Here is an 8305-nt window from a genome sequence, read left to right as displayed (position 1 = left end):
ACACGACTGCTTGCTGGTGATTTTGGAGATGGATATTTGCTTGGTAATTATACATTTCCAAATTTTTACATTTCCCTGTGTCTTCTAGACATATGTTACTCATGCATTGTATCTGTTATTACTTCTTCGGTGACAGTGCTTATGCAGTGAGGTCATACATATTAACACCCTATCTCAATCCATCAACCAGAACAAGCAGCAGTACAACCATGCTCACATAGCAACCCACAATGTGATAGAGAGAACCTTTGGTGCGCTCAAATCTAGGTTCCGGATACTACATAAGACTGGTGAAGCTTTACAATATCGTCCTGAAATTTGTTGTAAAATAGTTGCTGCATGTGCAATGTTGCACAACTTAGCCACTGGGAGAGGCATAGAACTGGATTTGGATGATGTACTACCTCAAAATGATAATCAGCCTCACCAACCCCATGCAAGATTACATGGACCGGAAGCAGCAGAGGGTAGAAGGAGAAGCGCAGAGATAACACAATATTACTTTTAACAAAGGTAAGAACCACACAAGACATTCAGGTACTTGACTATAAACTGTTTATTGCACAGAAATTAAAGTATATGCAGCTTTCTCTTAAAATGTTAATGCTTTTAGATCAAATAGCACGTTTCTTCGCCTTTACTTTAAAGCAGAAAGCAATGCTTTTTAAATCAGATGGTCATCTTTTTGACAAAAATGTAACTTCAAAGGTACCATACTATTTTTTATGTCCGCGCACCCCTAATGCTTTGCCTGTACTTATCATATTGCCCATGGGCATGTAGCTTGATATGTATTTTTTCCTGTTGCTACGGTGTGCCCCCAATTTGTGGCTGGTTTGCAGGTGCTGCATCACTTTGTATTCTTTCTTCAACATTATGGAGTGTCCCCATTCCCCTGGCAATCTCTCCACAAATGTGTTTCTTTTCCAGTTGCATGGCAACTGTCTGCTTGCAGAGTTGAGCAGTAGTGCTTGAAAGACATTCCCCTGGTGTGACCCTGCATGCAGGTCATTGCTCTAAGATGCCTCTTAGCTCTTCCCCGTTGCTGTGACTGTATTACTGTGCACAGTGTCTCTAAAGATGTTGCAATGCGGTCTAGCTTATCTGATGTTGTTCTTTGCCCTTTATTAATTACATTTGCCATATATTTAATACTGTTGTGCATTGCAGCAATCTCTTTGTCGATGTGACCAAGTTTTCCCTTCATGACTCTAATATATTTGCCTTGTAGGTGCTGAACTTTAAGAATTTTATCCTCAACAACACTGCCGGTGCTGCTCTCCTCTACAACTCTTCCTCTTAGTGACGCATGTGACCGGCGCCTATAAAACTGTTGGAGTCTATTACACCTGCTCTGCATTGGGTCAGAGGTTGCTGGTGTTTCAACAGTCTGCAGTTCTGGGACATTAACATTTGGAGTGTCATCACTATCAGACTGCTGCAGTTGGCGCACTCTGTGTCTTTGCCTTATTTCCAAAATTAAGGTTGATGAAGTTGCAGCATTTGACTCATCTGTGTCTTGTCCATCTTGAGTATTAAACTCTGTCAATTCTTTTTCAATTATTTCTTGTTGTGTATCTATGATTGAAATAGTACAAACAGTGTGTTACTTTCAAATTTGCACTTCTTGATACTTTCTTCAAAATAGCTTTTCAAATAAAAATCACTTGCTGCATGGCTACTTTGGTCTCCTAAAACGCTATCATTCATTTTTTTTAAACTTTGCTTATCAATTGCATATGGAATTTTGAAAAAGACTACAACTCCCCTGATGCACTGCTTTAAGACTTGAAATGGTTAATTTACAGGTTTTGTAAATGTAAAAAACTACTAGATGAGAGCATTGAAAATTAGGCAGCAACAAGATCATTTTAAGGCCTCTTTCAATCACTTTGTACATTTTAAAAAACATTTACAAAAAATCTTACCTTCGGAAGGTCCAACAGGCTCTGAGGTATCAATGTCAATTACTCCAACAGCAGCTTCAGCTAAAAGTGTTCCTTCAACCATGTCTTCCACGGGGGTATTGGGCCTTTCCCTGGGGGTTCCTCCACCAGTCCTTTTGGCAGCCTTCAACCTGGTTGCTATTCTTTCCTTGGCAAGACTGCGCAGGTCATTCCAGCGTTTCTGTAAGTTGTTTATATCACGATGTGCAACACCCACAGCATTCACCTTTGCTTGGATAGCAAGCCAGAGATTCCTTATTACTGCCACAGACAACTTCAAAAATTGTTTACCAAAAAGTTGGTCCTGCCTCACAGTGACCTCCGCAACAAGCATTTCCAGCTCCTGGTCAGTGAATTACATTTTTCTTTTCCTGGCTTGGATTTCTGCTTCAGCATTTTCCGTAGCCATTTCTCCAGAAGCTCCAGACACACACACTGCTGCAGGTCCTACAGAATTAGCTCCAACTTCCAACTGCCAAACCTCCACTGCAAACCTGGAAGCAGTTGTGTGCAATTACTCTCCTGCCTTCCTGGTTGTAATCTCATTGTGATTCAGCATGTGTGCATTTTCGCAATTTGCGAATTCGCAAAATGCGAATTCGCAAATAAGAATTCGCACAAATCATGCGATTCGGTAAAAATTGCGATTTTTACCAAATCGCTAAAACATTGCGAAAAAAATCATGCATTCCAAATTGCTATTCTTTATTTGCGATTCCTTAAAAATCGCAAATTAGGAATTGCTATTTGAAACGTTGATGCATGTGCCCGCTAGAATCATGAATGATATATTGCAAAATAAGTTTTGAATTGTTAGCATTGCTGTTATGATGCGCTAATGTACATCTTTTTTTACATTTAGAGTCTGTTGAATAGTATTGTGGTGTCTGCAACCAAGATACTTCATCAATTTATATGCAAAAGTTAATGGTAAGTACCCTCAATGACTCTAGACGCTGAAGATCAAAATTAAGTGATATAAGTACTTGGGCTGTTTTGGTGGCATTAAGTCTCTAGTTCACATTCGTCTGATGCAGGGTGTATGTTAGTATGACTCAGATAACTGAGGCATTTGCAAGGGTCTTTTCAGAATTGCGTCTGCCATGTTGGTTAGCTGGCTATTCACCATTCCTAGTTATGGACTCATTACCACTTTCCCACTGAGTGTTGAGCGGTCACTATGTTTACTAAGTAAATACATATAAATTTCCATTTCAAAAAGCTATTGACTTTTAAACGATGCAATGTTAATAACAAGTTACTTTTCACTATCTTCCCAACAGGCCCAATGCTTCGAATGCCGCAGATGGGTCCACCTTGAATGTATCAAAACAAATGTAACATCCTGGGAACCTTTTACTGGTTCCAAATGTACAAAATGTAAAGACAGGATCGCATGCAAGATGTCTAATTAGATTTTTGGTATACTCCTGCCATCTAGTGTTGCGTCCGGTATATCATAAGAAGTAATGTTGAGACACACTTCCTTCAGCTGTCACAACTTGCACAATCCTTTATCGAGCCTTTTTGTTGTAGCTACTACCCCGGCCGAAGGCAGTGGGAAATTTGCGCACATGCTGCCTTTCTTGGGTTATCAATTATTCTTCTTGTAATTCAGATTCAAAGTGCAAGCCCTTTATTGAGCCTTCTTGGTAACTACTACCCGTGAATGGCAGCGGGTAATTTGCACTCTTGCGTCCTTTCTTGCTTCCTTTCTACCGCACAGTGTGTGTACTTTGTGCACTTGCTTGCCTCCTTATATGTGGTACCTGTTTCTCAGGCTCCCACTGCGGAATCCGACGCCCTGTCTGTGTAATAAGCTGGAAATCCAAAGATCCACTTCCCTGACAAAGCAGTGGGTAGTTTGCACGTTTGCAGCCTTTCCTATTTTTCACCTTTTTCATCCACACATATGCGCACCTACTTGCTGCCTTTTTTGACTGGGGTTATCAATTATTCTTCGATTTCATATTCTGATTCAAAGTCAAGGCCCTTTATCGAGCCTTTTTCTTGCAGTTACTACCCTGGCCGAAGGCAGTGGGAAATTTGCACACTTGCATCCTTTCTTATTTTTCACCTTATTCATCTTCCGATCAATCAACATATCATCCGCACGTACACAAACCTACTTGCTGCCTTTCTTGGCTGTGGTTGTCAACTATTCTTCTATTTCATATTCCTCTTCAAAGTGCAGGCCCTTTATCGAGCCTTTTTGTTGTAACAACTACCCCGTAGGCAGTGGGAAAATTTGCACAATTGCTGCCTTTCTTGGCTAGGGTCATCAATTATTCTTGAATTTCATATTCTGATTCAAAGTCAAGGCCCTTTATCAAGACATTTTGTTGTAGCTACTACCCCGTCCAAAGGCAGTGGAAAATTTGCACACTTGCTGCCTTTCGTGGCTGGGGTTATCAATTATTCTTCTTGTAATTCAAATTCAAAGTGCAGGCCCTTTATAGAGCCTTCTTGGTAACAACTACCCATGAATGGCAGTGGGTAATTTGAACACTTGCGTCCTTTCTTGCATCCTTTTTACCGCGCAGTGTGTGTACTTTGTGCACTTGCATTGCTTCCTTAGATGTGGTAACCGTTTCTCAGGCTCCCACTGCGGAATCGGATGCCCTGTCTGTGTAATGAGATGGAAATCCAAAGATCCACTTGTCTGACAAGGCAGTGGGTAGTTTGCTCGTTAGCAGCCTTTCTTATTTTTCACCTTATTCATCTTCCACTCAATCAACACATCATCCACATATACACACACCTACATGCTGCCTTTGTTGGCTGGGGCTATCAATTATTCTTCATATTCTGATTCAAAGTCAAGGCCCTTTATCGAGCCTTTTTGTTCTAGCTACTACCCCAGCCGAAGGCAGTGGGAAATTTGCACACTTGCTGCCATTCTTGGCTGGGGTTATCAATTATTCTTGAATTTCATATTCTGATTCAAAGTCAAGGCCCTTTATCAAGCCTTTTTGTTGTAGCTACTACCCCGGTCGAAGGCAGTGGGAAATTTGCAGACTTGCTGCCTTTCTTGGCTGGGGTTATCAATTATTCTTCTGGTAATTCAAATTCAAAGTGCAGGCCCTTTATTGAGCCTTCTTGGTAACTACTACCCATGAATGGCAGTGGGTAATTTGCACACTTGCGTCCTTTCTTGCATCCTTTCTACCGCACAGTGTGTGTACTTTGTTTCTTCCTTAGATGTGGTAGCCGTTTCTCAGGCTCCCATTTTGGAATCCGACACCCTGTCTGTGTAATGAGATGGAAATCCAAAGATCCACTTCCCTGACAAGGCAGTGGGTAGTTTGTGCGTCTGCAGCCTTTCTTATTTTTCACCTTATTCATCTTCCACTCAAACAACACATCATCCACACATACACACACTTACATGCTGGCCTTTTAGACTGGGGGTATCAATTATTCTTTAATTTCATATTCTGATTCAAAGTCAAGTCCCTTTATCAAGCCTTTTTGTTGTAGCTACTACCCCGGCCAAAGGCAGTGGAAAATGTGCACACTTGCTGCCTTTCGTGGCTGGGGTTATCAACTATTCTTCTTGTAATTCAAATTCAAAGTACAAGCCCTTTATAAAGCCTTCTTGGTAACAACTACCCATGAATGGCAGTGGGTAATTTTAACACTTGAGTCCTTTCTTGCATCCTTTCTACCGCGCAGTGTGTGTACTTTGTGCACTTGCATTGCTTCCTTAGATGTGGTAACCGTTTCTCAGGCTCCCACTGCGGAGTCTGATGCCCTGTCTGTGTAATGAGATGGAAATCCAAAGATCCACTTCCCTGACAAGGCAGTGGGTAGTTTGCTCGTTAGCAGCCTTTCTTATTTTTCACCTTATTCATCTTCCACTCAATCAACACGTCATCCATACATACACACACCTACATGCTGCATTTGTTGGCTGGGGCTATCAATTATTCTTCATATTCTGATTCAAAGTGAAGGCCCTTTATCGAGCCTTTTTGTTCTAGCTTACACCCCAGCCGAAGGCAGTGGGAAATTTGCACACTTGCTGCCTTTCTTGGCTGGGGTTATCAATTATTCTTCAATTTCATATTCTGATTCAAAGTCAAGGCCCTTTATCGAGCCTTTTTGTTGTAGCTACTACCCCGGTCGAAGGCAGTGGGAAATTTGCACACTTGCTGCCTTTCTTGGCAAGGGCTATCAATTATTCTTCTTGAAATTCAAATTCAAAGTGCAGGCCCTTTATTGAGCCTTCTTGGTAACTACTACCCGCGAATGGCAGTGGGTAATTTGCACACTTGCGTCCTTTCTTGCGTCCTTTCTACCGCACGGTGTGTGTACTTTGTGCACTTGCTTGCCTCCTTAGATGTGGTACCCATTCCTCAGGCTCCAACTGCGGAATCCAACGCCCTGTCTGAGTAATGAGATGGTAATCCAAAGATCCACTTCCCTGATAAGGCAGTGGGTAGTTTGTGTGTCTGAAGCGTTTCTTATTTTTCACCGTATTCATCTTCCACTCAATCAACATATCATCCACACATACACACACTTACATGCTGGCCTTTTAGACTGGGGTTATCAATTATTCTTTAATTTCATATTCTGATTCAAAGTCAAGTCCCTTTATCGAGCCTTTTTGTTGTTGCTACTACCCCGGCCAAAGGCAGTGGAAAATGTGCACACTTGCTGCCTTTCGTGGCTGGGGTTATCAACTATTCTTCTTGTAATTCAAATTCAAAGTGCAAGCCCTTTATAGAGCCTTCTTGGTAACAACTACCCATGAATGGCAGTGGGTAATTTTAACACTTGCGTCCTTTCTTGCATCCTTTCTACTGCGCAGTGTGTGTACTTTGTGCACTTGCATTGCTTCCTTAGATGTGGTAACCGTTTCTCAGGCTCCCACTGCGGAGTCCGATGCCCTGTCTGTGTAATGAGATGGAAATCCAAATATCCACTTCCCTGACAAGGCAGTGGGTAGTTTGCGCATCTGCAGCCTTTCTTATTTTTCACCTTATTCATCTTCCACTCAATCAACACATCATCCACACATACACACACCTACATGCTGCCTTTTTTGGCTGGGATTATCAATTATTCTTCATATTCTGATTCAAAGTCAAGGCCCTTTATCAAGCCTTTTTGTTCTAGCTACTACCCCGGCCGAAGGCAGTGGGAAATTTGCACACTTGCTGCCTTTCTTGGCTGGGGTTATCAATTATTCTTCAATGTCATATTCTGATTCAAAGTCAAGGCCCTTTATCGAGCCTCTTTCTTGTAGCTACTACCCTGGCCGAAGGCCGTGGGAAATTTGCGCACTTGCTGCATTTCTTGGCTGGGGTTATCAATTATCGTTCAATTTCATATTCTGATTCATAGTCACGGCCCTTTATCAAGCCTTTTTGTTGTAGCTACTTCACGGGCCGAAGGCAGTGGGAAATTTGCACACTTGCTGCCTTTCTTGGCTGGGGTTATCAATTATTCTTCTTGTAATTCAAATTCAAAGTGCAGGCCCTTTATTGAGCCTTCTTGGTAACTACTACCCGTGAATGGCATTGGGTAATTTGCACACTTGCGTCCTTTCTTGCATCCTTTCTACAGCACAGTGTGTGTACTTTGTGCACTTGCATTGCTTCCTTAAATGTGGTAGCCGCTTCTCAGGCTCCCACTGCGGAATCCAACGCCCTGTCTGTGGAATGAGCTGGATATCCAAAGATCCTCTTCCCTGACAAGGCAGTGGGTAGTTTGCCCCTCTGCAGCCTTTCCTATTTTTCACCTTTTTCATCCACACATACGCGCACCTACTTGCTGCCTTTTTTGACTGGGGTTATCAATTATTCTTCGATTTCATATTCTGATTCAAAGTCAAGGCCCTTTATCGAGCCTTTTTCTTGCAGTTTCTACCCTGGCTGAAGGCAGTGGGAAATTTGCACACTTGCATCCTTTCTTATTTTTCACCTTATTCATCTTCCGATCAATCAACATATCATCCGCACGTACACAAACCTACTTGCTGCCTTTCTTGGCTGTGGTTGTCAACTATTCTTCTATTTCATATTCCTCTTCAAAGTGCAGGCCCTTTATCAAGCCTTTTTGTTGTAACAACTACCCCGCAGGCAGTGGGAAAATTTGCACAATTGCTGCCTTTCTTGGCTAGGGTTATCAATTATTCTTGAATTTCATATTCTGATTCAAAGTCAAGGCCCTTTATCAAGACATTTTGTTGTAGCTACTTCCCCGTCCAAAGGCAGTGGAAAATTTGCACACTTGCTGCCTTTCGTGGCTGGGGTTATCAATTATTCTTCTTGTAATTCAAATTCAAAGTGCAGGCCCTTTATAGAGCCTTCTTGGTAACAACTACCCATGAATGGCAGTGGGTAATTTGA

At 42.0% G+C, this 8305-nt stretch overlaps 1 pseudogene; it reads right to left on the bottom strand.

Annotated features, from left to right (window-relative positions):
• Positions 1-716: 716 nt before the first annotated feature.
• Positions 717-2010, bottom strand: LOC147711156 (uncharacterized; annotated as a pseudogene).
• Positions 2011-8305: the final 6295 nt, after the last annotated feature.

This window comes from Lissotriton vulgaris, chromosome 5 (genome assembly GCF_964263255.1).
Source record: "Lissotriton vulgaris chromosome 5, aLisVul1.2, whole genome shotgun sequence".
Taxonomy (NCBI): Eukaryota; Metazoa; Chordata; class Amphibia; order Caudata; family Salamandridae; genus Lissotriton; species Lissotriton vulgaris.
The sequence above is the reverse complement of the archived record's forward strand: the minus strand, read 5'-3'. Positions and strand labels throughout refer to the sequence as shown.